The sequence below is a fragment of the Staurois parvus genome, unplaced genomic scaffold (genome assembly GCF_062004578.1).
Source record: "Staurois parvus isolate SC_StPar_1 unplaced genomic scaffold, SC_StPar_1.0 ptg000061l, whole genome shotgun sequence".
Lineage (NCBI taxonomy): Eukaryota > Metazoa > Chordata > Amphibia > Anura > Ranidae > Staurois > Staurois parvus.
In genome coordinates, this window is record NW_028317857.1 from 6,974,676 (window position 1) to 7,000,915 (window position 26,240).

The window sequence follows — 26,240 nt, forward strand, 5'->3', positions numbered from 1 at the left end:
AGGAGATCATGTCAGCCCTTCACTGGAGATCTGTGTTCTCCCTCCAGATTCTCCAGCCCAGAGCTGGAGAATCAGAGGGACCTCAAACTAAGCAGAGATAATTTACCTCTGTTTAGTAAACTGATCTTTTACTGTAATCTCGCGAGATTATAGTAAAATCAGCCGTTTTCCAGAGTTTGTAGACCGTTCTCCAGCGTTTGGAGACCGTTCTCCCTTCGTTCGGAGAACTGCTTCATAAACTGCATTCACAGGAGAACTGTGTTCTCCGAGAATGCCGGAGAACTGAGCAGCGATCTATTACCGCTGGTTCATAAACGGACACCATTGTGCAGACCAGACTTCTCCACCAAACACTAATAGAACTGCAAACCGAAAGAGGGATTCCTCCCTGAGGACGTGCATATGCACGAAATACGTTGGGTGGAGCTTTATGTGCTGACATCACACTGCCACGGCTGGAGCTTGGAGCGGCGCCATCTTGGTATATGTTTTATATATGTTTATACATTTATCCACATGGATTGTTTTTTATATTCGTTTTATTAAATACTATACTATATACCAAATTTTGGGCTCCTGTGGTTTGCAATTCTCCTTAGGAGGAATCCCTCTTTCGGTTTGCAGTTCTGTTAGTGTTTGGTGGAGAAGTCCAGTCTGCACAATATTCATTGTAGTCATTGAGCTCTCCATCGATATGATCTACATTAATGCTACTTACCAGTAGCTTTCTGGTAAGTGCACATCCATTAGAGGTGGTGGACTCCATTCGCTGGATTAAGAGCACTGTATTGAGCATTCAACACTGGTATTGCTGTGCCTTGTAGTGCCACGGACACTCTGTATGCTCCACTTGAATACTGGATGGACATTTATGTATCACACGTATGCTGTTTCACATGTTTTGCAACTAGGTGGTCGCAATTGTTGACTTTATACTTAATGATGACATTTAATGTTTAGCGCTGCACTTTATTGTATATGTTTTGTGGGTTTTGTTGCCTTTGCCTTTTGTGCTAGCGGCTTTTAACTATCAGTGCTCACCATATACTTTGTATTTGTTACAAAAAAAATATACTGTACATAATCACTTATGTATGCATGCATATAATGGCAGAGATAGACAGATGTGTGGCTGGGTGTGTGACAGCCAAACAAAAGTTACCCTAACAGTCACCCATTGCTTCTAAATCATTGTTAAGAGTCATCTTCCACCATTTATGTATAAAACAAAAAAAAAAACAGATCAGATTGATTATAATAGTTTTCTGACTGTAGGTACTGTTATGTTTTTAGAGCTTGGTCTATCCCAGAAAATGATTTTCAGAATAATACATGCCTTAATTTTTATTTTTTTTTTATAGGCCACTTTCTGCTTCTCAATATTTATTTAATTATTTTATTTATTTCAGGTACTTATATAGTGCCATCAATGTAAGCAGAGCATTACATATATATTGTATGTTCACATCAGTCCCTAGCCCTCAAGGGGTGTACAATAGGCCCTTAGTAGCCATGTATTCTTGCAGCTAGCTTTATTTTAGTATACTACTCAACTTTTTCTCATCTGGTAATCCAGTGTTATAATGGAGGCTTTAAGCAGCCTCTCCACCGGTTTCTATTGAATCTGTAAACACAAGTTGTAGCCTGTAATAGTAGCAATACACAATACAACATATGGCACCATATTTGTTGAATGGTAGCTAGGGCACTTGCACTGAGAATGAATTGATCTGTTTTTCCATTCCTCTGTCCTTTCTTTCCTTTGAGTGGAAATAAACAAACGTTGAACCATTTGAATGAATACATTATTTTGTCAGGTGTGTCATATTTCCTAATGGTCCATTCGCAGAATATATCTTTGTGAAGTGGTCCATGAAGCTTTGTAAATGTCCATAAATGTATAAATGTCCATAAATGTATAAATCTACATAAATGCATATATAGAGTGTACTCAAGCCAATGGGCTCAGACTCATCTCCTACCATCAACTACATGAAGTTGGTACCCCATTTCTTTAGGAACAACCCAAGGGCACACGGATGTGAGGAAATGGTCGCTTGCTTTAAAAATGTGTAAGCAAACAAAAACACAATGGAAAGTGCTGCCCAGGAGGATCTCTAATATTCATGGTGTACTTTTAAACCTTTAAAAGAGAACTTCAGCGGGCACCAAAGTTTTTGAAAAAGAGCAGCACTATTAGTGAGAAAACACTTAGGGATTATTTTTATTTTATTTAAGGCAAATAGAATGTTCATTTTGTAAAGGTATTACAATAAAATAAATTAGATATGTGTTGCGCTACTCAAAATAAACCAATTAAACCATCCTAATTCACCATAAAAAGTATACAAGTGAAAACAAAATCATAATCCATGTGAAAAATATATCTAAAAGTCTCTCCAAAATTGTGCTAATTGTGATCCATACAGTCTCTTCTTTTCCAAAGTACACCGTCACAGGCAATCCTATTGGTAAGTGGTCCCACTCTCCCAGTGCTGTAAATCTTTATACCAAATTGTGCTGCACCACTAACGTGAATCCAAGGTGGACCCTCACCTTCATGAATTGACCTAAACCTTATAATAGGTCAAATAAAACGTGTTCCCCTTCCGTTGAGGTCACCATAATCCTCTCACTGGTCCTGACTTTCCTCTTTTGTCCACCGATTTGGGGTGTCTGTATCTTTAATGCCTTCACTATGCTAACCATAGTGGATTCTATAGATTGAACGTACAACCACATAAAGTCCAGCATAGTGCAGTATTATTAAAATCACAAATAGGTTTATTAACACCCCAGTCACATTGGGTGCGACTTGGCATGCAGTGGTGTATTTAGGTTTTTTGCTGCCCCACAAATCAGAGCCTGACACTGACCGACACCAGACCCCCTACCACCCCCCCCGGAGAGAACCTGACAGTGACCAACAACACCCCTGCCCCCCCCCCACCCGAGAGAGCCTTCCACTAACCCTCCCCCCCACCAACAGAGAGAAAGACACTCACCTTCACAGCTCCAGAGACATCCCTGGGAAAGAGAGTCGGGATCTGCATACACCATCAAGCAGCCTGCAGCCTCTTTCGGATCCCACCTGGTCCCCATGCCGCATATGTTCCTTCTACCTGGGGGGGTGCTGCCCCCTGAAAAATGTCGCCCTAGGCAAATGCCTTGTTTGCCTTGTGGTAAATATGCCCCTGTTGGCATGTGATGTGCATGCCATGCGATTTGCAAATCGTATGTCAAGTCGCACCCTATTGTATACAATTACAGCAGTCAAATCGGTGGGGTTCTGACTTGGTTGGAGCCACACTGAGTTCTAAAGTAGTAAATGCACTACTTTTGGTGCGATTTGCTTAGACATCTGTGTCAGATGTCCTAAAAATCGTACCTGAATTCGGCATGTCCCCCGACTTTGAAATTGTGCGAATTCACTGTAGGTTGCACAATTTTAAAGTCGGGCTTGATGTGACCGGGGGGTAAAAGTATTGCACTCAGTCATAAAAATAAATTGCATGGTAAATGTTTAAAAACAGTTTGGACCGCAAGCACTAAGTGTCTCGCCGCACTTCTGGGTCTCCGGCTCTCACATCACCTGGCTCATTCCCATGTGTATCGTCATAGGTCACGTGAATTCCTCAAGGCACTTAACACAAGCTTACTATTGAGACTAGAGGCAGCGCACAATTAGTATTTATTATTTTACTATTTTGTAAGGGTAGTTGCACTTTGCAAAGAAATTTCCCCAGAGCTTAGTGAATGAAGTGAAGCTCTGCTGACTTCCTTCATTCAATCATGTGCAAGCAAAAATGCTTTTTTTGTGTTTTCCTTGCATGTGATCCGCTATTCTTTGCAAAGTGAAATTCCTTTTGCTAGGTACAATTGTACTTTGCAAGTGAACGGCCTAAATGCCTTTCTGTTTTTGGAGTCCACATGGCTCCAACAGAGTATATGTGTCTTCTTTTTGTTAGTGCAGTCATAAATGAAATCTAGCATCCCTTTGTTCCCTACAAATGTGACTCTTCTCTCCTTTGCAATTAGAGAATGCTGTGCATTTGCAATGCAGGTGATCTATCATTTTAAAAGAGAAAAACATATTTAAAAAATTCTGGGATCTGGGCAATCTCTTTCTTTTATTTCTCCTCATAATAGATAAGACTTATATGCTGACAACTAATTATTTCACATGTTGAGTTTTTTTGGGCAATCACTTTGCATACGGTTGATTTACTAAAGGCAAATAGGCTGTTAAATTTTTTCGAGTTGCACTTTGCAAGTGAATTTTTGAAATATAAAAACAGCATTTTGCTTGCATGTGATTGTATGATGACATTCAGCAGAGATTCAGAAAATTCCCTTGTAAAGTACAACTTCCCCTGCAAAGTTTACAGTCATTTTGCCTTTCAATCTCTCTAAAATAATATTCTCCCGCTCTCAACCATGACTTTTCCATCAAGATCAATAATACAGCTATCAGTCTCTACTCATGCCAGGGTACAAGGTTTTACAAGGGTTTAGCGCATGCTCCAAAACGCGTAGCTTTGCATGCTGGTCCACATACATCATCATGCTGATGCCGACGTCACGCTCCAAGGTGCGTTCCAGACGCCATCCTTAGAGGCTTCACGTGCCGGTCGGCAATCCTGTTACATCCACAGTCTTCTCAGTGCGGACGCGGCCAGTACAGCAAGGACACAGCTATCCACCTTACCCATTTGAGCCTTCTTTATTTTATACAATGTCAGTGGTTTTACATTGCTTGCCAAATAAATATTGTCAATACTGCACTTAGAGGCACTTCTCTCCTTCATACTTCCACACAGAGTCTGCAACAGCTATGTGAAGCTAGCCCTAGTGCTATATGGACTTTATCCTGACATTGGACTTTATGTTTTTATTGTGTGCCCCTTATGTATAGGAGTTGGGTATCTGCTTTTTGCGCTGATTTTTCTCCGTTCACAGTGGTTTATGTCTTTTTACAAGGTGAACCTAGACTAATTCTTTCAGGTGCAAATCCAATAACTATCCAAATCTTGTAGACTTCACCTCCATATCATCTCCAAACAATCAAGCAACACTTATACCTTTATGCCTTGACTAGTGCAACTCTCTCCTTACGGGTTTATTTCTACACTACACAACCCTGAGGACGTCACGTGGTCTAGTGACACAACGCGTAGGTACGCAGTGACGCAGCTTCTGGTACGCGGTGACGCACACCCTGCATGGACGCCATCTTAGGACACCCAATTATCCCTAACCCATGCAGTACACCCAGGCATGAGGTTTGAATGCGATTTTATCAATTTATAAAAGTGAGTGGGCATTTTTTATTAAATAAAGTTGTTACTTTTAAATACTACACTACGGAGGATCTCTTTTTCTCTCACCATGGTCTGTGGTGAGGAGTATATTGCTTAGCAGATGTACTTATCACGAGAGGCCTGGAGTATCATATTTACTACCTGAGAGCGGGACTACAGGTGGAGTACTACTGATACCAGCCACTGCCTGAGAAGGATCCAGGAGTGATCCTGAAAGTGAAGTGGCCCATTGGGTCATTGAAAGGAGGTGAGCCACTGAGGATATGTGTGCTGACATTATCACAGTTATCACAAAGTTTTTCACTTTGCATGGAAAATTTTTTTTTGAAGCACTATTGATTTGAAAACTTATGGACTATCAGAGACTTTATGTGTTATAATTGTATTTTATAATCAGTTTTTTATTGCATTTTTGTTTGGTCACTTTAGCACTAATCACTTAGTGTGTTATTTCCCCAAGCACAGGGGACCTATGATTTATTTTATGTGATTAGGGGATATTTATTAACAACAAAGGGGGTTATTTCACTTTATTTTATTCATTAGTGTGATTGATTGCACTCAGTAGAGGCTGGGCTTATGATCTCAGTATACACCCTTTGAGCACTTTATGCACAGTATATAGATGTTGGATTTTTTCACTCATTATCTGTGGTAAGTTATAACTGCATGGTTTTTGGATTATATTATTGATTTAATAACTTTTAGCGCTGAACTATTTTATTAGTTCATTTACAACTCTGCCTCCGCTACATCACCAAACTCGTCTTAGTATATCACCTAAACCATCCTCTTCACTCCTCCCACGGCTTCCTGCTCTCAGTGTCCCAAGTCTCCCCTTCCATGCTCATGTCTAGATCTTCTCTAGAGTCTCCCCCTTCCTCTGGAACTTTTTACCCCAATCTGTCCAACTATTTATTACTCTGTCCACTTTTAGGCAGACCCTGCAAACTAATTTCTTCAGGGAAGCCTATCCTGCCTCTAACTAACAACTGAACCTTTAACTCTCCCATCCTCATGCTTCAGAGTTATTACCTTTTGTACCACTTGCCCCAACCCCTTTAAATTGTAAGCTCTCATGAGCAGGGCCCTCCTGTCCCTCTTGCATTGGACTGCATTGTAACTGTGCTTTCTCCTTTTAAAATGTAAAAGGCTGTGCATACTGTTGGCACTCTAAAAATACTATATAATAATAGTAAATGAAACACATAAAGAGGGCATATGCACATTTCAGTAAGTTCAATAAACCTTGCTACAATATATTATCACATATTGATGGCATGATCAGGTCAGCATACATTTCTGAATCTTGAATTGCTCTTTAAGAGGAACAGACTTGGCCAGTGGTAGTAACAAATATTGATAACTAATGATAAAGAGGTTGATTTACCGACGGCAAATAGGCTGTTCACTCTGCAAGCAGATTTTCCCTTAGCATAGTGAATGTGGGAAAAATTAACTTTTCAAAGGTTACCCAATCCTGTGCCAGTGATCTTCCCAGTGAATGTCTATGTGTGTGTGTTTGGGGGGGGGGGCATGTTAGGACAAGTGTGGTCATTGGAGGAGAGCAGGCTGAGTCCCCAGCACAGCTAGAAAACTGACCATGCTGTGCTCTCATGCCTAGTGTGATCATTTTTATAGGAAAGCAGATGTACTGGCAGGATCATCAGATATTTCACAGAACTGAAATGATACAAAGAGAACAGGATAGTTTTTCATACAAGTACACGGTACAGCAAACACATGTCAGTATATGAAATGTTGGGGTAACATATTAAAGTGGTTGGAAACCCTCACATATACCCAGTGAAGTGACTGGCCTCAGGTGATACACAGAAATTAAACAAACCCTCCTACATAAGTTGTACCTGTTTATCTGAAGCTGTCTATCCCTACATCCATTCAAAGAGCAGAATTTAGGATCTCTCAGCTCTGAAAAGCAGGGGGCAGGGAGCTGAAGTTACATCAGTGAGGAGAGCTCTGAGAGCTGATTGGTGGGAAGGGACACACCTCCCTCCACACAGGGACAGAGCTGAGGCTGTCAATCTCAGACTGTGCGCTCAATTGTCACCGTTTTTCTCTTGGTGTCAGGAAAACTTACCAAGAATGACTTATGGAGATAGAAGAGGAATGAAGCAGCAGACAAAAATGACGCTTAGGGGATTATTTACTAAAACTGCATGGTTCAAAATCTTTGCTTTGCATAGAAACCAATCGGCTTCCAGGTTTTATTGTCAAAGCTTCTTTGACCAAGCTGAAATAAGAAGCTGATTGGCTACCATGCACAGCTGCACCAGATTCTGAGTGATCCAGTTTTAGGAAATCTCTCCCATAGTTACATTGGTCCAAGCTGGGCCAATGTGACTATGTATAAGATATCCATACCTGGAGTTCTTACATTTGAGAGTCCTCTGGATTACTATTACTAAAGCGTGGAAATCTACTACATCTCTTTCCATTTGACTAATATATAGTGATTAATAGAGTACACTTTCATTATCTATATGAGAGGTCCTATGCATTTTCAAATCACTTTATAAGGGTATTCGATGTTAGATGGCTACGCTGGAATATTTTATTAAAGCTTTCTGACCTATGAAAGTAAGGTACTATATAGCATGGATGCTGGAATTTTGCTGAATTCTGTTGGATTTGTTACATTTCTTATTTCTGTGGCGTTAAAGCTCTGTTGTTATTTTATTATTTCATTTTTTCTTTTTTTAGTCAAGTCTCTGATCGACTGTTCTTGTAATGGATAAAATTCCTTTCCTTGTGTATCATATGTGTCATTTTGGGAAACAAAATGTGCATTGCCATGTTCTGAGTGTTAAGTCTGCAGTATTCCTGCTAACTCTTTACGAATGGATATGTTCTTGATACAAATCTCAGATAGTCATATGTAATTGTTGATTGTTGAATTTATTCTACACAATTTTGACAAACGTGATACTTTTTCGACTACTGCTACAGTTGTCCACTGTTCTATTATTGTCTTGGAAAAACTTTAATAAAAAAGAATTGAAAGAGAGTGCTCTGGATTGAGACAAGTACACACTATAGATGGATATACTTTGTTCATATTTCATGTCTGAGGTTTACAACCACTTTAAGTACAAAATAGTCTCCTTGGACTCGAATATACCATTAAAGATCCCAGTCTTTGCCAGGATTGAGGATACATTCCCCTGACCCCGCTACCCCACAAATGTTCAGCCATTCTTGTAGCCTATAACTGTCAGAATTGTTGCTGCCTTTATGAGTTTGTCATTATTAGTCATCACTACGGCTTTATTAGTCCATGGTATTCTATATCATATCCCCATATGGTACCATAAACCTTTTGGCCTTTCTCTTGTACCAGGAAACAGAAATTAGTTCTAGTTATGTTTCTCAATGGTGGATTTGTGGTCAGAGCTAATCACTCGTAGGAAGTCCCGTTTCAGGAAACGTGTGAATACTAATCCCAAAAAACTAAACAAACCTTGCCTTACATTATCCATTATAGGGATTTGCCTCTTGATTCCACTTCCCTCGAAGAAGTAGGTCCATTTTACAAGCTGTTTGTTCGGGAGTCAGGGCGTCTTTGTGTACAGAGCTGAGCTACTTTTGCTGTTGCCCCCCTACCCCTCCCTATATCACAGGAACCCTGAACACTGGGAAGGTAAGCTTTCACTGAGGAATTCATCTTTCAGCAAACTTGTGCCATTTAACATAATTGCAGTCACTGTTCTACTCAATCAGATAGTGCTTCTACTGTTTTCACTGACAATAGGACACATATTCTTTCTGTGACTAGTAGTCAGAAGACTCTGATATTTGCTTGTCCACAGAATAGTCAGGATAATCCCTCTTATTTGGAGCATTCTAAAGATTACTGGAACTATTTCATGCGGTATTCAGTCATTGTTCTGCAGCTTGTTACTAAAGGGGAACAGCCAAACCTCTAGGACAGATTGGAAGAGATGAACGAGCAATGCAAACTAAAAAAAGGAACGATTTCAACAGTGATACCAGTATTTATGCATGCACGGAGGGACTTAAAGTGGAATAAACTCAAAAAACAAAAATGTCATATATTGCAGAATACCAATCATTAGATGTGGTGGCTGCAGGGTGGATAAAAAATCAAAGATTTAAAAAAAAAAAAAAAAAAAAATCAGATTTTTTTATTTACATCGTATTTTGTTGATTTTTACCAAATTTATTTTAATAAAATGCTTATGGAGTATAAATCTATCTAAAGATAGTTTTCTATTTAAGATACATTAATAATTTAGTTTATTCAGCATGACATTGAGCTTAGTTATGTAGCATGAGGCTGTATATTCTGCAATATTTACATTTTTGGTAAATTCAGTCAATGAATCCAAGCTCTGCAAGCTGAGATAACATGCACTGCATTGATGCATTCACACGATTTCACAGTAACCATGAGAAATAAAACCTGAAATTAAAGAATCTGAGTAGTTCTCCAACTATGTTTGATTAACCCATTAACCTAAAATCGGTTCTGATATTTCTGTTTTACTAACCTGACAACTTATTATTCTAAAAAGGAAACCTTCATTTGGTCTGCAAATATTAAAGATTCTAACTACCAGCAAGAATTCCTTACATTTAAAGAGCACCTGTCCTTTTAGGTCCATCATGGCAGCACCTGTTAGCGGGCATCCACTCACCTGTTGCCGCCACGTCCCTCACCTTGTTGTGTCACTGCCGCATCACCAGCCGTCCCATTAAAGTGAATGGGACTGTTGGTGAGTCAACAGCGGGTCAGAAGAGGAGCTGCTGAGGGACAGAGATGACAGGTACTCCTTAAAAATTATGATTTAAATTGAGCCTTTTCACTAGTGATTTAACTCAACTTGATTTAAATCAAATCCACCCTGGGTGGCTGCATTAGTTTTCTCTTTTTTTAGGCTTTCGTCTCTCTGTTTTTACCTGGTGATGTGGCCAGTAACACACCTCCTGTCTTAGCTCTGGTTCACACTATGCAGTGCGGGACACCGCATGTAATTCGCATAGGAATTGCACCGCATTCCTGTGCCAATTACACGCAAATGTCTGTGCGGTGCGATTTGAGCCATACACTTTGTATGGCTCAAATCGTATCTGCACCAAAAAGGTGCAGGACCCTTTTTTAAATCCACACCTGAATCACATCGCATGGGTGTTCTCACCTATGCAATGCAATTTCTGGCAATCACATCGTGTTTTGCGACCAGCTTCGAGGAGTCATTATTTATCATTGACACCCACACCAGATCGCATGAACGCGATGCGATTGCAATGCGGTGTGGGAAACACACAGGATTTGCAGCGTTTCTCCGCACTGCATTGGTGTGAGCTGGATCTTACGGTCTTCACTATAGATATATGAGCAACGCAGACATATTTGAACAGCAGCATTTTCAACCTAAGAAGAATGTATTAAAGCCAAACTCCAGCTAACACTTGCAATTACAGCAACTGTTTTTTATCTTTTGGAAAAAAAGGTTTTACATAAATGAATAAAAGCTGACCATTGTAAGCACCCCTGTCAGTGGTAAATGGTTTGCCTCAGCCCTCCAACTGCTACATCCAGGGCTGCTGTTAGAATCCATGGGGCCCCATACAGCCCCTTAACTGCTACATTGCAGGACAACTTGTTATGTTGAAAAACAACAGATTTGCTGGTGAGATCCTTTCGGGATAAAGGTTTTACATAAATTAATAAACGTTGGTCATTGTAAGCACCCCTGTCAGTGGTAAATGGTTTGTCTCAGCCCTCCAAATGCTACATCTAGGGCTGCTGTTAGAAACCAAGGGGTTCCATACAGCCCTCTAACTGCTACATTTGTAGGTTAGCTTGTTATGTTGGAAAACAAGAGTTGCTGGCGAGATCTTTTTGGGATAAAGGTTTTACATAAATTAATAAAAGCTGATCATTGTAAGTACCCCTGTCAGTGGTAAATAGTTTGTCTCAACCCTCCAACTGCTACATCCTGGGCTGCTGTTAGAAACCACCAGGCCCCATACAGCCCTCTAACTGCTACATTTGCACAACAGCTTGTTATGTTGAAAAACAACAGATTTGCTGGCAAGATCCTTTCGGGATAAAGGTTTTACATAAATGAATAAAAGCTGACTTTAGAAGCTGATTGGCTACCATATACAACTGCACGAAATTCTGAATACACTAGATTTAGTAAGTCTACCCATAAATGTCATTTCTGTCTGCTGCCCTGTTCCTCTGATATATGCATGAGTCACTTTTGACAAGTTTTTCTGATACCAAGAGAAAAATGGTGACAGCGGAGGGACCTACAGCACACAGCCTGTGATTGACAGCCTCAGCTCTGTTCCTGTGTGCTGTGTGAAGGGGTTTGTGCCCCTTTCCTCCAATCAGCTCTCAGAACTCTTCTCATTTTGCTCTGCAGTGTTTAATTTCAGCTTTCTCCGACCTCTGTTTTCCGACAGCTCAGACAAGCTTTATAAATTCTGGACTTTGAACAGATGTAGAGAAAAGAAGACTGCAAATACAACATATGTAGGAGGATTTGTTTAATCTCTGTGTATCACCTGAGCCTAGTAACTTCACTAGGTATATTTAAGGGTGTACAACCACTTTAATACTATGTAAAGTGTATCTAAACCAAAGAAAAACTGCAATTTACCTCTCCACCCCTCACCTCACCCCCTCACTCTCCGCCCGCATCGCCCACCTCCTAAACGACATATCAGACTGGATGTCGCTCCATTTCCTCAAGTTAAATCTTTCCAAAACTGAGCTCCTAGTTTTCCCCCCAGCCCGCGCCCCCCCATCCTCTCCATCACGACTAACAACGCCACCATCAATCTCACCCCACACGCCAAAATCCTAGGTGTCACCCTGGACTCAAACCTTTCCTTCCAACCTCATGTCCAATCACTATCAAAATCATGCAGGCTCCACCTCCGCAACATCAACATCAAGATATGTATGTTCCTCACCCCAGACACCACTAAACAACTCATTCACTCCCTTATTATCTCACGCCTGGACTACTGCAACTCCCTTCTCACCGGCCTACCCCAACACACGCTATCCCTGCTCCAGTCTATCCTGAACTCAGCGGCTAGACTCATCCACTTCTGCCATCCCCCTCTGCCAATCCCTTCACTGGCTCCCGATTGCCCAACGCATTAAATTCAAATTACTAACTATGACATACAAAGCCATTCATAACGCTGCCCCAAACTACCTCACTGACCTGATACCCAAATACCACCTTACCCGTGCCCTTCGCTCCTCACAAGACCTCCTACTCTCTAGCTCCTACTCTCTAGCTCCCTGGTCTCCTCCTCCCACGCCTGACTGCAGGACTTCTCCAGGACTTCCCCCATCTTCTGGAACTCCCTACCCCAATCCATCAGACTGTCACCTACCCTCCTCACCTTCAGGCGCACCCTGAAAACCCATCTCTTCAGGGAAGCCTAACCCACCCTCAACTTACAGCCGTTCTCCTCCACTCCTCCTACCAGGGGCGGACTGACCATTTGGAAACTCAGGCACTGCCCGAGGGCCCGGGGTCAGTAGGGGGCCCCATGAGATGCCCCTGGTACCTTTTTTCATAGGCTTTTTTGAGTTTGAGCAAGGACACAGGGGCCCCATGAACTCCTATTGCCCGGGGGCCCCATGAGTTGTCAGTCCGCCCCTGCCTTCTACCACTCCATCCCCCACAGCCGCTCCCTCATGTACCTCTACCCCCTCCCTCCTAGATTGTAAGCTCCAAGGAGCAGGGCCCTCAAATCCCTCGTGTATTGTATTGTTACTGTATTGTCTCATGTTCTGTCCCCCACTATAATGTACAGCGCTGAGCAAACCTTTTGGCGCTATATAAACACTGTATAATAATAATAATGTTGCAGTTTACCAGTCCCTGAATGTGCTGGCTGAATTTTTTCTTTTAGTCTTTTTCACCTTTTATTTTTACCTCGTGATCTTTTCAATAGCAAATTTCCTATCCTAGAGTGGCAATGCTTACTTACTGTACAGTATCTGTTTAGGAGAAATATAATCTATCTATTTGTAGCACTACTCCCTTAGGAGTCGCTAGAGATTTGGGTCCCCCTATAGTCCTGCACAGCCAGGCAACACTCAATTCCTTCACACAGACTTACATCCAGGAGACAGTGACCAGTCCTTGAGCTTTGTTTTGACGTTTTATTAGGGGATTGAACTTGGATGGGGTAAGGGGTGTATGGGATGCCCAAAGGTATAGTAACTGAGGACAACTTCCTAGAACTCTGTACAAGTCTATAGTAAAAAATCCTCTTCTTGGAGAGCTAGCCAGCCTCTCTGGATGTACTCCTTTATCTGGCTGCCTGGAGGAATCCCTGGACAGGGGATCCAGTGCCCGTCACTTTAAGTGTAAGACAGTCCTAGGTAGGCAGCTAATCCTGTTCCCCACTAAAGTGCTCCTTTCTCTTACTGGCCTAAGGGGTGTAGGTCTACTCACTCAGTCCTCCGTCTGTTCGCAGATGGGTTTGTGGCTGCTACCAGGCCTTCTAGATGGGCCAGTCCTTCCCTGCTCCACAGGTGCTCCTCTCTCTGGGGGACAATGAGATGCTGAATTTTTCTCCTTTCCAGCATCCCTGCCTGGAGGTGAGTCCCTTCCCATCTGGGCCCCATCCCAGGCTCCTGCTCTCCAGCCTCACTTCTCCATCTTCCACCCGAACTCTCCTGCTGCTGGGCAGGCTCTTTCACTCTTAAGGGCTGTTCTGGCCCTTTGCCAAGCCTCTTTTTTGGGATTGGCCAGGATCCCTTGAGAGTGCTGACTAGCCACTGCTTACCTCTGCCCACTGCTTCTAGAGCTTTCTCCAAAGTTCTAGTGCAGGAGGAAGTCTCAGAGAGCCAGTCTGCAGAGCCTTTCAGCTCTGACCTAAATTTGACTCTGCTAGGTATCACAATCAGGCTGCTACTCAGCACACCTCACTAACAATTAGGCTATAGCTCCCCCTAGCTATCAAGGAGGGAGCTACATATGTTATATTAAAAGACCAAAAATGAAGTAAGTAACAGAAATGATTTATTAGGGTTTGCACTCACGTTGAAGTGTATCTAAAGCCAACATTTTTTTGGCTTTAACTAGAGCATGGAAGGCTTAGATCCCCTGTATGGTTTGTATTTATAACAGGGAAAACTTTTTTACTGGCTGTGTGCCAAGAAAAGAGAGGGAGGGATATATTTTGGAGGATATTACAATCCAAGAAGTAGTCAAAATTTACTATATCAACTAGGAAAGAACATACTGAAAAATTGGACATCTGTGTCATTCCCCCCACATGGGTGCTGTGGCCTCCATAGAGTTCCAGGCAGGGGTGGCCCCAACATCTTTCTTAATTGGTGAAGTCACAATTCCCAGTCGACATTAGTTTTCTGGGTTGGTGACTTTGAAACTAATAGAGGCATTGGATAAGCATGGCAGAGAACTGGCATTTTCATAACGACAGGTCAACAGAGGCATCCCCCATATTTCATAACTACAAGCTTGCTTTTAAAAAGTATCCTTTAAGAAGAAATAAAATGGGTCCACAATTACATGCTGTCCAAATTGCACACAAATCTGTAAAAATACTGCAAAGGGTATTGTAAAATGAGCATTGAAACCATAAACATCTGGAATTGAAATAATGATTATTGCCATATGTTATTATTTGACACAGAAAACTAAACACGCCCTTAGTCCTAACTATAACCTAAGGTTAAGTTAGCCCATCCACTAAACTCCCATCATCTAAACCTAGATCCCTTCTAAATGAGCTCTTAACCAACCTCCCAAGACTTAACCCTTAACTAACCCTAAAACGTAACCTTCAACCTTATAATAACCCTAAAGCAGGGGTGGGCAACTGTGGCCCTCCAGCTGTTGGTGAACTACAAGTCCCATCATGCCTCTGCCTTTGGGAGTTATGCTTGTAACTGTCAGTTTTGCAATGCCTCATGGGACTTGTTGTTCTACAACAGCTGGAGGGCCACAGTTGCCCAACCCTGTCCTAAAGCACTCCTTGTATAGTCCATCTATTCACTGAGGGCCCTCTCCCCAATCTGGTATTAAACCCAAAACCAAGAATATAATATATTGCAGTTTACCAATCCTTAGATGTGGTGGCTGCATTAATTTTCTTTTTTTAGTTGTTTTCCCTCTGTTTCAGTGATCTGGCCAGTAACATACCTCCTGTATTAGCATACCCCAACTCTGGATGAAGGAGCACAAGGGGCCCCTTTGGACAGCAGCATTATCAGTCTGGGAGAAGGGGAGTGTTAAATGGACTAACAGATTTTTATATACTAACAAATTGTAGCTGAACACCAGCTAATACTTTATAAGCAGTTACAGCAACAGTTTCTTTTTTCCGTTTGGTATAAAGATTTTACATAAAAGCTAATCATGGTAAGCACCTCTGCCAGTGTTGAATGGTTTGTCTCATCCCTATAACTGATACACCTGAAGGAGAGCTTGTTCTTTTGAAAAATAACAAACTTAATAGCTAGATTACCGAGTGAAAATAGAAGAAAGAAAGCCTAAAAAATGAATGCAGTCATCACATCTAAGAAATAGTGAGCTGCAATATAATGCATGTTTGCTTTTAAATTTGATACCACTTTAATCTGCTGCACAGAAGAAAGTTAGTTGATATACTTACCTATTTCTTTAATTCAATACTTCAGGGGGTGAAAAGATCCCAAGGAATGTTAAGTACCACAAATCTCACCAGACGGCACTACAGCACAGTGCAGTGATTGTCTTTTTGTGAGATTTGAGTTTCTTGGTAGCCCCCAGGATCTCGTCAGAAGGATGGTGGGGCCACCCCTGCCTAGATGCCTTGGGTGGAGGCATGAACATCTTTCTTAACTTTTTCTCCCACATTATTTTTTTACATTTTTTTGCACTGAATTAGGGTGAAGAGGGGCCCTCACTGAATGAGTAACTTTAACCCAAGCTTGAAAATAAACAATTAACCTTAAAACATAACTTAACATTTAACCCTCAACACCTCTTTGTAACCATAAGCATGTTTAAAATGGAAAATATAGCATGTGTCCTCTAGATGGCACTAAGTATCACAGCAAATTCCTAAGATACTTAACACCCTCTAGTGACCAATGGCAGTATTTTCCATTTTAAATCAATGGAAAGCATTTGTTCAGCATAGTTTATAGCCTAATAACATTCATTTTCTTGCTGTGTTCATGCAGAAAGAATGTACATGCATTTTCACCGGGCCAATTGCTATGCAAATCTTAATACATGCACCCCAAAGTTAATTCCATCAAATTGCTACTTATCATCTTTCTGTGTCAGAATTGGAGATGAAAACACTATTCTGGCTCTGCACCAAAAAGTTCCAAAGTACAGTCTTATCTCTGGAGAAGTGGAGATTAGAGAAATGCTTCCTCGTGCATACAGTAGAGCCTAGGCATAGTCACTTGACTGGAAGCAGGGTCGGTGCTAGACTATTTTGCGCCCTAGGCAAGACCAGCTACTTGTACCCCCAAAAAATAAATCAATAAATAAAACATTTTAAAAACAGCAGAAAATATTAAATCAACAAAATATGAAACTGCTAAATTTCTTTTAATTTGCAAAATTAAGTGCCACCAACACCAATATTAAAGACAATATCAGTGTCACAGATGGACTGTATCTGTGGCTGGCAGTGGCAGGGTGACAGTTGCAGTGAGTGGAGGATGATGGATTCACACTCCGACAGATCCCAGGCTGGAATTCCCCAGGCAATGGGGGGAGATAAAACACTGAGACAGCAGGCAGCTGAATTGAGGGATCCCACATAGTGACAGATCCGACACAACACTTCACCATCAACATTGATATAGATCAGCAAGCCCAGAAGGCACTATAAGGGCAGGCTGATGGATCGTGATGATGTCATCACTCACCGACACTTTGCATTACATGTCCGGCCGGCAGGGTCACACTCACACAGACCCAAGACATCAGAGTCAGACATTACTTTTCTCCACAGGCGCAGCTCCACCTTTGCTTATGAATGGGAAGAGAATGGCTGGAACTCCAAAGTGATCAGCAGACACCAGCTGGCTTGCAGTAAGGGACTGAGTCTGAGAGGAACACTGGAAGGACCAGCAGCTCAACTGCTACACTGGCCCCACATACCCAGCATCTTCCTCTATCCTTTCTTTTTCCCCTCTGCCACCCCTCCTCTCAGCTGAAGGATTATTTATTACATGGCAGCATCCCACACAGAGAAAGTTGCCGGCCTGCGCTGCTCCCAAGCGCCCGTAGGTGGCAGAGCACCCTAGGCGGCCACCTAGTTTGGCTATTGGAAGCACCGGCCCTGACTGGAAGTCAAACTATGTATTTTAATGATAATAGTTGGAACTTTTTTTTTATAAAAATGATGCTGTTAGTGTTTATTGTGACATGACAGGAATTCTTTCCCATAGTTACTGAAGAACCACTTTTTGTGAGAAGATACTGTACTGTATATCTGCTGCTAGGTCCACTTTAACTATTCAGTAATTTGGAATAGAAAGCTCAGCATTTGCCAAGTAAGTTACAATCTACTGCTCCCTGCATACTTATTTTTGTGACGCTTGTCAGACTGCACAGGAAGCTAGAGGAATTACATAGTATAGAGATTAGGTGGTCCAGACAGAACCCAATGTTTCATTCTCTACAGACACTGTATATTTTTCATGTCACATCCAGTATGATCATTTCGTCCAGTAAAAAAAAAAAAAAAGAGAACATGCTCAAGAATCTATACCCACATATAAATAACAGAAAAATACAATTTCTAATGTTAGCCTGAAAAATATGTTGTTCCTAATTACGGGTTTGGTTTCTGGGAATGTACAGTGAGACCAATGAAAACATAGCTAAGGACCAGTTAGAGAAAAACAGACATTCCCCGAGCTAAATTTGGGAACTGCCTTAAGCCAATTCACTATCATTGCATAATTGCACAATCATTGAATCCATTTAAACAGCCATTGCCTACTTTGCAAAAATGAAATGCAACATGTACAGTGAAAAAGGAAGGTTAATGATGTTATTATTTCTGTGATTTGCCTATTTTACAACAATCTGCATGTGTCACATCCTGTTGATATCATTAAATCTAAAGATTATAGTAGGACTGAATTTAATCAAATGGTTGTGGTGAACTCAAGGAACTCAGTACACCATAACAGCCATAGCTGTTGGTGTTTGGTGATATGTTCCAGTCACTGAGTACACAGTGTCCTGCTCTAACCACAGCTATTTAAAGTAAATCCATTTTTTTGTTTTGCAATGAACAGGGAATGGTTAAAAACCTGGCCAGGTTTTAATGCCATTTGTGTCCCATTGGGGAATTTTCCCTATACCTCGACAGACACACCACATGACTGGAAATCCCCTTCCACTGGAACAGACTTCCACATTGATAGATTTCCCCTCCATTCCTGTTCATTCCTAGCAGGAACACAGACATAAATAAAATCCTCATGGGTTTAAACCCCTTCCTTCGCCATTGAAAAAAAAAGTTTGGGCTTTAGATACACTTTATTCATACCATTGCCCACTAGGAGTATGGTTTAAGAGGAGATTAAGGGGGGATATGATCAACATGTATAAATACATCAGTGGTTCATATAGTGAACTCGGTGTAGAGTTATTCACCCTGAGGTCATCACAGAGGACAAGGGGGCACTCTTTACATCTGGAGGAAAAGAAATGTAATCTCCAAACACAGAAAGGTTTCTTCACAGTGAGAGCTGTGAAAATGTGGAATAGACTCCCTCAAGAGTTGGTTCTGGCCAGATCAGTGGATTGCTTTAAAAAATGCCTGGATTCTATCTTAGATACACAGAATATAACTGGATACTAACATTTATAGGTAAAGTTGATCCAGGGAATGTCCAATTGCCTCTCGGGGGATCAGGAAGGAATTTATTTTCCCTGAAGGAGCAAATTGGATCATGCTTTGCTGGGTTTTTTTTCCTTCCTCTGGATCAACTGTGGGTATAGGGTTCTAACTTTTTTTTTCTTAATGATTGAACTGGATGGACGTTTGTCTTTTTTCAGCCAGACTAACTATGTAATGCAGGGGTCCCAAAACCTTCCAAACAAAGGGCCAGTCCACTGCCTTTTACACTTTAGGGGGGCCAGAATGGCCAGTGGAGTAGAAAATGCCCCAGTGTTAGTGGAAGTAAACAATGTCTCAGGCTTGATGCTCAGTGGGAGTAAAAAAAATGACATAGTTCCTTCTTACCAACACGTATGCCAAATCCCTTAAAATATGGAGCCCATGGCTTGCAACCGAAACCCATTGATTTCTTTGGTGAGGCTGGAAGTTGCATAAGATTCCTACTAGTGAACCGGACACCCCTTGCGTCACACCCCCTTCTGTCCTCCCCTCTTTTTTCCCCCTTCTTTTATCCTGTTATTTCCTTCTCTCTCTTTGCCCAGAAGCCAATTCTTCAATGATGGATTGATGCTGTGTTAGACTTCGAGGTCAATCTGCCATATCGGCCCTGTGGCCACCCCTTCTCTCATTAATTTGCTCTATTGACCATATGTTAATAATAATACCTTGCTGTTTGTATTATTTTTGATATGATCAATATTTTGTTTGCAAAGCTGGTTGTTAGGTTTTTGAGCATCTACCTGTATACTGTATTTGTACCTCTTTCTATGACAAAAATAGAACATTTTGAAAAAAAAAATTACATAGTACCTTTAATCAGTAGAAGGAGGAATAAAGCCCCATTATTATATAATTGGGAGGAATAGTGTCACAATAATGGTATTAGTGGGAAGAATAGTGTCCCTAATTGGTATTTGTGGGAGGAATAGTGCCCCATCATTAGTATTAGTGGGGGGAATAGTGCTTCATCATTGGTATCAGTGGGGGGAATAGTGTCCCTTCATTTGTATCAGTAGGGGGAAAAGCGCCTATTTGTTTATATCAATGGAAGGAATTATGCCCCATTGCTGGTGTCAGTGGGAGGAATAGTATCCCATCATTTGTGACAGTGAAAGGAAAATGCCCCATTGTTGAGGAAGGAATAGTGCTCCAAGGGCTGGATGAAGGCAAGCAAAGGGCCGCAGTTTGAAGACCACTGGCTTAGAGCATAGAACTGGCTACTTCAAGCTTGGGGCCCATTCCTCTGCAGCTCCAGTTTACATGCTTAGAATAGATGCCAATTCTGGAGAAGGGAATTAAAATAGTTGGCAATCATGGGAAAGGGGATTAAAATAGATGGTGAATATGGGAAATATGCTAAAGGTACAGGGAGCAGTAGATTGCATCTCGCTTTCAAATGCTGAGTTGTCTATTCCAAGTTACTGAATACTTAACCAAGGACCAAGCGTCAGATATACTATCTTCCCTCATTAAAATGGACCATTCAATAACATTTTAAGCCTGTGTAAATAAATTCCTGGCATAACACAATAATCAGAGTGGGCGGAGGAATCTACCCCTGTGGTGTCTGAATATCGAAACAGTGATTGCATCTGATGGGATGCGGTTAGTGTTTGGAAGAGAATTTTATGACAGAGCCCACCAAAACTTGAATTTCAACTGATTCAGGAGGAATCAGCTGAAATATGAACTATGTATGGCAAGCTTTAGCAGGTTAAGCAAATGCCTAGCAACTAGGGATTATCAAAAATTGTACAAAGGCTGTAACCATTAGCGTTCAGCATTTATTGTAGGACAGTTAACTGAAAAACTTCAGTGCCATCAGCCAGCAAAATATTTACATGGATCAGAGATATTAGTTAGGATGGCATATAGAAGCCCTATAAAAATATAATGTCATACTGTGCTGAAGAAAGCATACTGTTTTTGTTGGTGTTGGTCCTCAGTTGCTGAATCAACAGTGGCCCAGGGGACAATTGCTGGACCTTCCTTGATATTTACCTTTTGCACCAAATGCTCTAACCTGTTTGGAGCTGTCCAAAGACATTGAATGATGGATAGACCAAGCATTCATAATGCAGATCTTGAACAATTTACCAAATTAGCACACAGATATATACAGCACAACTCAGAAGGGCAGGTGTGCCATAACCAGGGGCGGACTGACAACTCATGGGGCCCCCAGGCAATAGGGGATCATGGGGCCCCTGTGTCCTTGCCCAAACTCAAAAAAGCCTATGAAAAAGGTACCAGGGGCATCTCATGGGGCCCCCTACTGACCCTGGGTCCTCGGGCACTGCTCGAGTTTCCAAATGGTCTTTCCACCCCTGGCCATAACTGTTGCTGTAACAATACCCCCCCCAAGAAACTGCTGGAATTTTCTGGCCCCTACTTCCTTCCTAATAGTGACTTGCCCTGTCGTTGCACCAAAACAACTCACACCTATGGCAATTCACAGACAGACTTCAAATGCTTCAATGTTCTTTTATTACCTTTTTTTGGCTCAGTTGTCTAGGGAGAGAAGGTATGGTATACAGGATGTCCCAAAACAGCATAAAAAAACTCTCAGCACAGTAAAGATCTCAGTGATCCTTTCAGGCCCAAATGGACTACTATCTTCCACAATCTTTCGAGCTCTGTTATAGGCAAGCTATATAATTCTTAATGCCTTTACCACAGGCTAAAGTAGATTCCAAAGACCTGGACAGGTGGCTACCTTTCTGGGGGTTTTTTACGTTTTTTTTGCCATAGGTCAGGTTAGGACCTTCCAGGCCACTCCCACCAGTCAGTTCAGGACACTCTAAGTCCAGATGGGCAAGTAGTAGGACTTAGTTTTTTTAAATTGGCTTTTTTATACATTTTTAATAAGGCAACAATGGTCTACATAAATGATAGATAAGTCCTAGATATGAAGTTGATCATTAAATGGGCACTATAATAAAGGATGGCTCAGATATAGATTGGATTGATTCGGGTGTAGTAGGTGGGGATTTTCTGTGTATAAAGGCGGAGGCGAAGCCAGTGACCTTGCTCCTGATAATGAAATGCATGGGGCAGGGCTTCCAGTGATGTCACTTCCGCTGTTTGAAATGCAGGTGGAATGCAAACCGGTATTCCTGGTTTTCATTTTCTATTGGCATGTATTTTTAATGTGAATGTAAGTGCAATACCACTTTCAAATGATCTTAAAATAAAAATACTACACTATATGTAACTTTCCCTACTTTCTCAATAGTTGCATTGAGGATATGTAAAGGCATTGAGGCATCGCTGAGATATTAAAGGAGAAAGATCCAGAGGTCATCACTTAAAGAGACCAAGGACCACCACTTGATTCACGCATGATATACTGTTGGAAAAGCGCTATTTGACTTCTTATAATTAGAAGTCAGCAACATTTGGTGAGTGTGGTGTGTGCATGTTCTTAAAGGCATGGAATAACGCACATAGATTTGGGCACAACGCATTAATATTTTATGGATTGATGACACAATATAATTTAATGATTTATGCCCAAGAGCACTGTCCTGAAGAACCTTTATCTATAACAAGTAGTGGAACAAAGTAGTGGTTCTGGCTTCCAATCCCAGGCAAAGAGTCATCCTCCCTGGACAGTAGCCTGGGAGGTGAGGACTGGACCCTGCTACACTTTCATCCCCACCAGGCAGAGCCTGGGAAGCAAAGACATTCCACCACTACACCCATATGGAAGAAAAATATATTTGAAATATATTTTAAAATATTATTCCCAAATATATTTATATATATTATTATTATACAGTATTTATATAGCGCCAAAGGGTGTGCTCAGCGCTGTACAGTAGCAAGGGGGACAGAACATGAGACAAGACGGTAACAGTAAAATACACGAGGGGTTCGAGGGCCCTGCTCTTTCGAGCTTACAATCTAGGAGGGAGGGGAAAGTGGTACAGGAGGAAGTGGCTGTGGGGAATGGAGTGGTGGGAGAAGTGGAGGAGATCAGAATGTTAGGTGAGGGTGGGGTAGGCTTCCCTGAAGAGATGGGTTTTCAGGGTGCGCCTGAAGGTGAGAAGGGTAGGTGACAGTCTGATGGATTGGGGTAGGGAGTTCCAGAGGATGGGGGAAGTCCTGGAGAAGTCCTGCAATCGGGCGTGGGAGGAGGAGACCAGGGAGCTAGAGAGTAGGAGGTCCTGTGAGGAGCGAAGGGCACGGGTAGGGTGGTATTTGACATATATGACATATATTTGAAATACTACAATTTTGGCCATATTCAATATATTTATATATATATATATATATATATATATATAATATATATATATATACATACTGTATGTTGAAATGCGTTTTTATTACAAAATGTATAAAAAATATTTTTAAAAATACATTTCAAATATACTGTATGTCTCTAAAAATACAAATCTACATTTTTGGAATGCATTCACAAATATATGTAATAATATGTGTTAAAATGACTTTTTTATATGTTAAAAAAATCTGAAGAATATATTTAAAAAAATATATTTTTAAAAAGAATTGTCATATATTTTGTAATTTAAAAAATGCACTTCAACATGCAGTATGTGTATATTTGAGTGTTTGTGGTCTGCTTGATTGATGAAGGTGTCACCAAAGGCAATTTCTTTTTTGTTTTGGATAGAGTGGAGTTGGATTACAACACTTGTCAGTTTTTATTGCTGTCTGTGCCCTCTCTATTTGTCCCATTTACTGTTATTATAATCAAAAGCAACAAGTAAAAGAACATTTTGGGTTGACATGGCAAAAAAACCCCTGAAAAACCCTCCTTTACTCTATCCAAACTGGAAACAAAATTGCCTTTAGTCACATGTTAATTGCAAAATCCTCACCTGTCAATTGGCAAGTGCTTTAATGATATACAGACACATTACCCACTTCTCTATATAAATACTACCCATTTATCTAAACATTTCACAATAATCAGCTTGTATATATTAAACGCTTGCTTATGTTTCATCTTTTGTTTATGTTTTTTTCTTGTTATTAATTTATTCCTTTTTAATAGGTACTAATTGTTTAAGAACATATTGGAATTGGGATTTAAAAACAAGATGATCACTAACACATCATATTTGTTGTACTTTTCCCCTTTTATTATTGCATGACTATCAACGTATAGCATTCATTAGTGAAAGTAGAGATATTTGGATTTTTTTATTATATGATAGAGCACGGGTGGGCAACTGTGGCCCTCCAGCTGTTGGTGAACTACAAGTCCTATCATGCCTCTGTCTTTGGGAGTCATACTTGTAACTGTCAGTTTTGCAATGCCTCATGGGACTTGTAGTTCTACAACAGCTGGAGGGCCACAGTTGCCCACCCCTGTGATAGAGCAATATAAGTAGGTACATAATGTATTTGGATATATTCTATGCAACATTGGTAGAAGTGTGTGATGGATGTGATGGTTTACGTTGTACAATTACCCATGATGTGGATTACAATGTTCTCGATCATGAAATTCAATGGTCATCTGCATGTGACCTCCTTTCTGAGCACCAAAATTTGCCATTGACCAATAACATATAGTTCAGCAAACATCACATATTGCCCTTATTTCAAATGTTATTATTATCAGGGGCGGGCTGACAACTCATGGGGCCCCCGGGCAATAGGGGATCATGGGGCCCCTGTGTCCTTGCCCACACTCAAAGCACAACCAAAAAAAGCCTATAAAAGGTACCAGGGGAATTTAATGGGGCCCCCTACTGACCCCAGGCCCTCGGGTGGTGGCCGAGTGCACGAATGGTCAGTCCGCCCCTGATTATTATTAATATACAGGATTTATATAAATCTAACATTTTACGCAGTGCTTTACAACATAAGGGCAGGCAGCACAATTACGACAATTTAATACAGCAGGAATTGGAGGGCCCTGCTCATTGGAGCTTACAATCTAAAAGGGAGGGTCAAGAGATACAAAAGGCAATAATTGTGGGGGATGAGCTGATAGAGGAAATAAAAGTACAGTTGTTAGGTAGGGTGAGGGAAGGGTTTTCAGGGAGCATCTAAAAGTGGACAAGGTAGGAGATAGACAGATTGGGGTAGGGCATTCCAGAGGATGGGTGAGGCTCAGGAAAAGTCAAAGAGGTGAGCATGGGAGGAGGTGACAAGGGAGGTAGAGAGCAGGAGGTCTTGGGAGGAATGAAAATAATGATTTGGTTGATATTTTGAGATAAGGTTAGTGATGTAGCTGGGGGCAGAGTTGTGGATAGCTTTGCAAGTTGTTGTTAGTATTTTGAATTTAATTTTCTGGGTGATTGGCAACCAATGGAGAAATTGGCAGAGAAGGGTAGCAGACACGGATTGGTTGGTAAGGCGCATGAGTCAGGCAACAGCATTCATGATAGACTGAATGGGGGATAGCCTATGTAAAGGTGAGCCAATGAGGGAGTTGCAAATTTGCTTTAATTCTCGCCTTTTGCTCAGACTGTCCCAGTTTTGTGACCATGAAGCAAAGATACAGTTTACTATTTTTATTTATTTTTATTGTGGCAGCCATTATGTAAGTAAAAAGTATTACTTCTTGCCATGAAAAGCATGTGATGATAATTTCTTTGTAAAGCTGGTGACTAATTACGATCAACCTATTTAAATTTTGAACAAAATTCTTGTAGCTGGGAAAAGTGAAACAAACAGGTGAACGATTAGATCAAAGTGAAAGCAGCGTAAGGTTGAATCATTAGCTGGAGCTGATGAGGAGCTCATTATACAGGGAACGTTCCAATTAATGGGAGTTTCCGAGGAGCCTGTGATTCTGAAAACTAATCCCGATGGCAGGTCTTCTTACAAGATGTTATTAAATGGGAGCCCAGGGGAAGGAGTATCAGTAGATCACATCCAGTGTAAACGTTATGGGATACCAGATGGCATTATGTGTGTAAATTGACCTACTAGAGGAATGACAGGCAGCCTGATCCTTATCATGGGTACATTATCTTGGAGCTGACTCTCCCATATCTTAGGAGGAAATAAGGAAGAGTCTGT

The 26,240-nt window shown here is 41.2% G+C and overlaps 1 long non-coding RNA gene across 1 annotated transcript in view; it reads left to right on the forward strand.

Annotated features, from left to right (window-relative positions):
- The window catches only part of LOC149469747 (uncharacterized), a 64,721-nt gene that overhangs the window by 32,787 nt on the left and 5,694 nt on the right, over positions 1-26,240 (forward strand). The window contains exon 2 of the long non-coding RNA XR_016311523.1: positions 22,471-22,636. This is a non-coding gene — a long non-coding RNA (uncharacterized LOC149469747). The remainder of the gene's footprint in view (positions 1-22,470; positions 22,637-26,240) is intronic.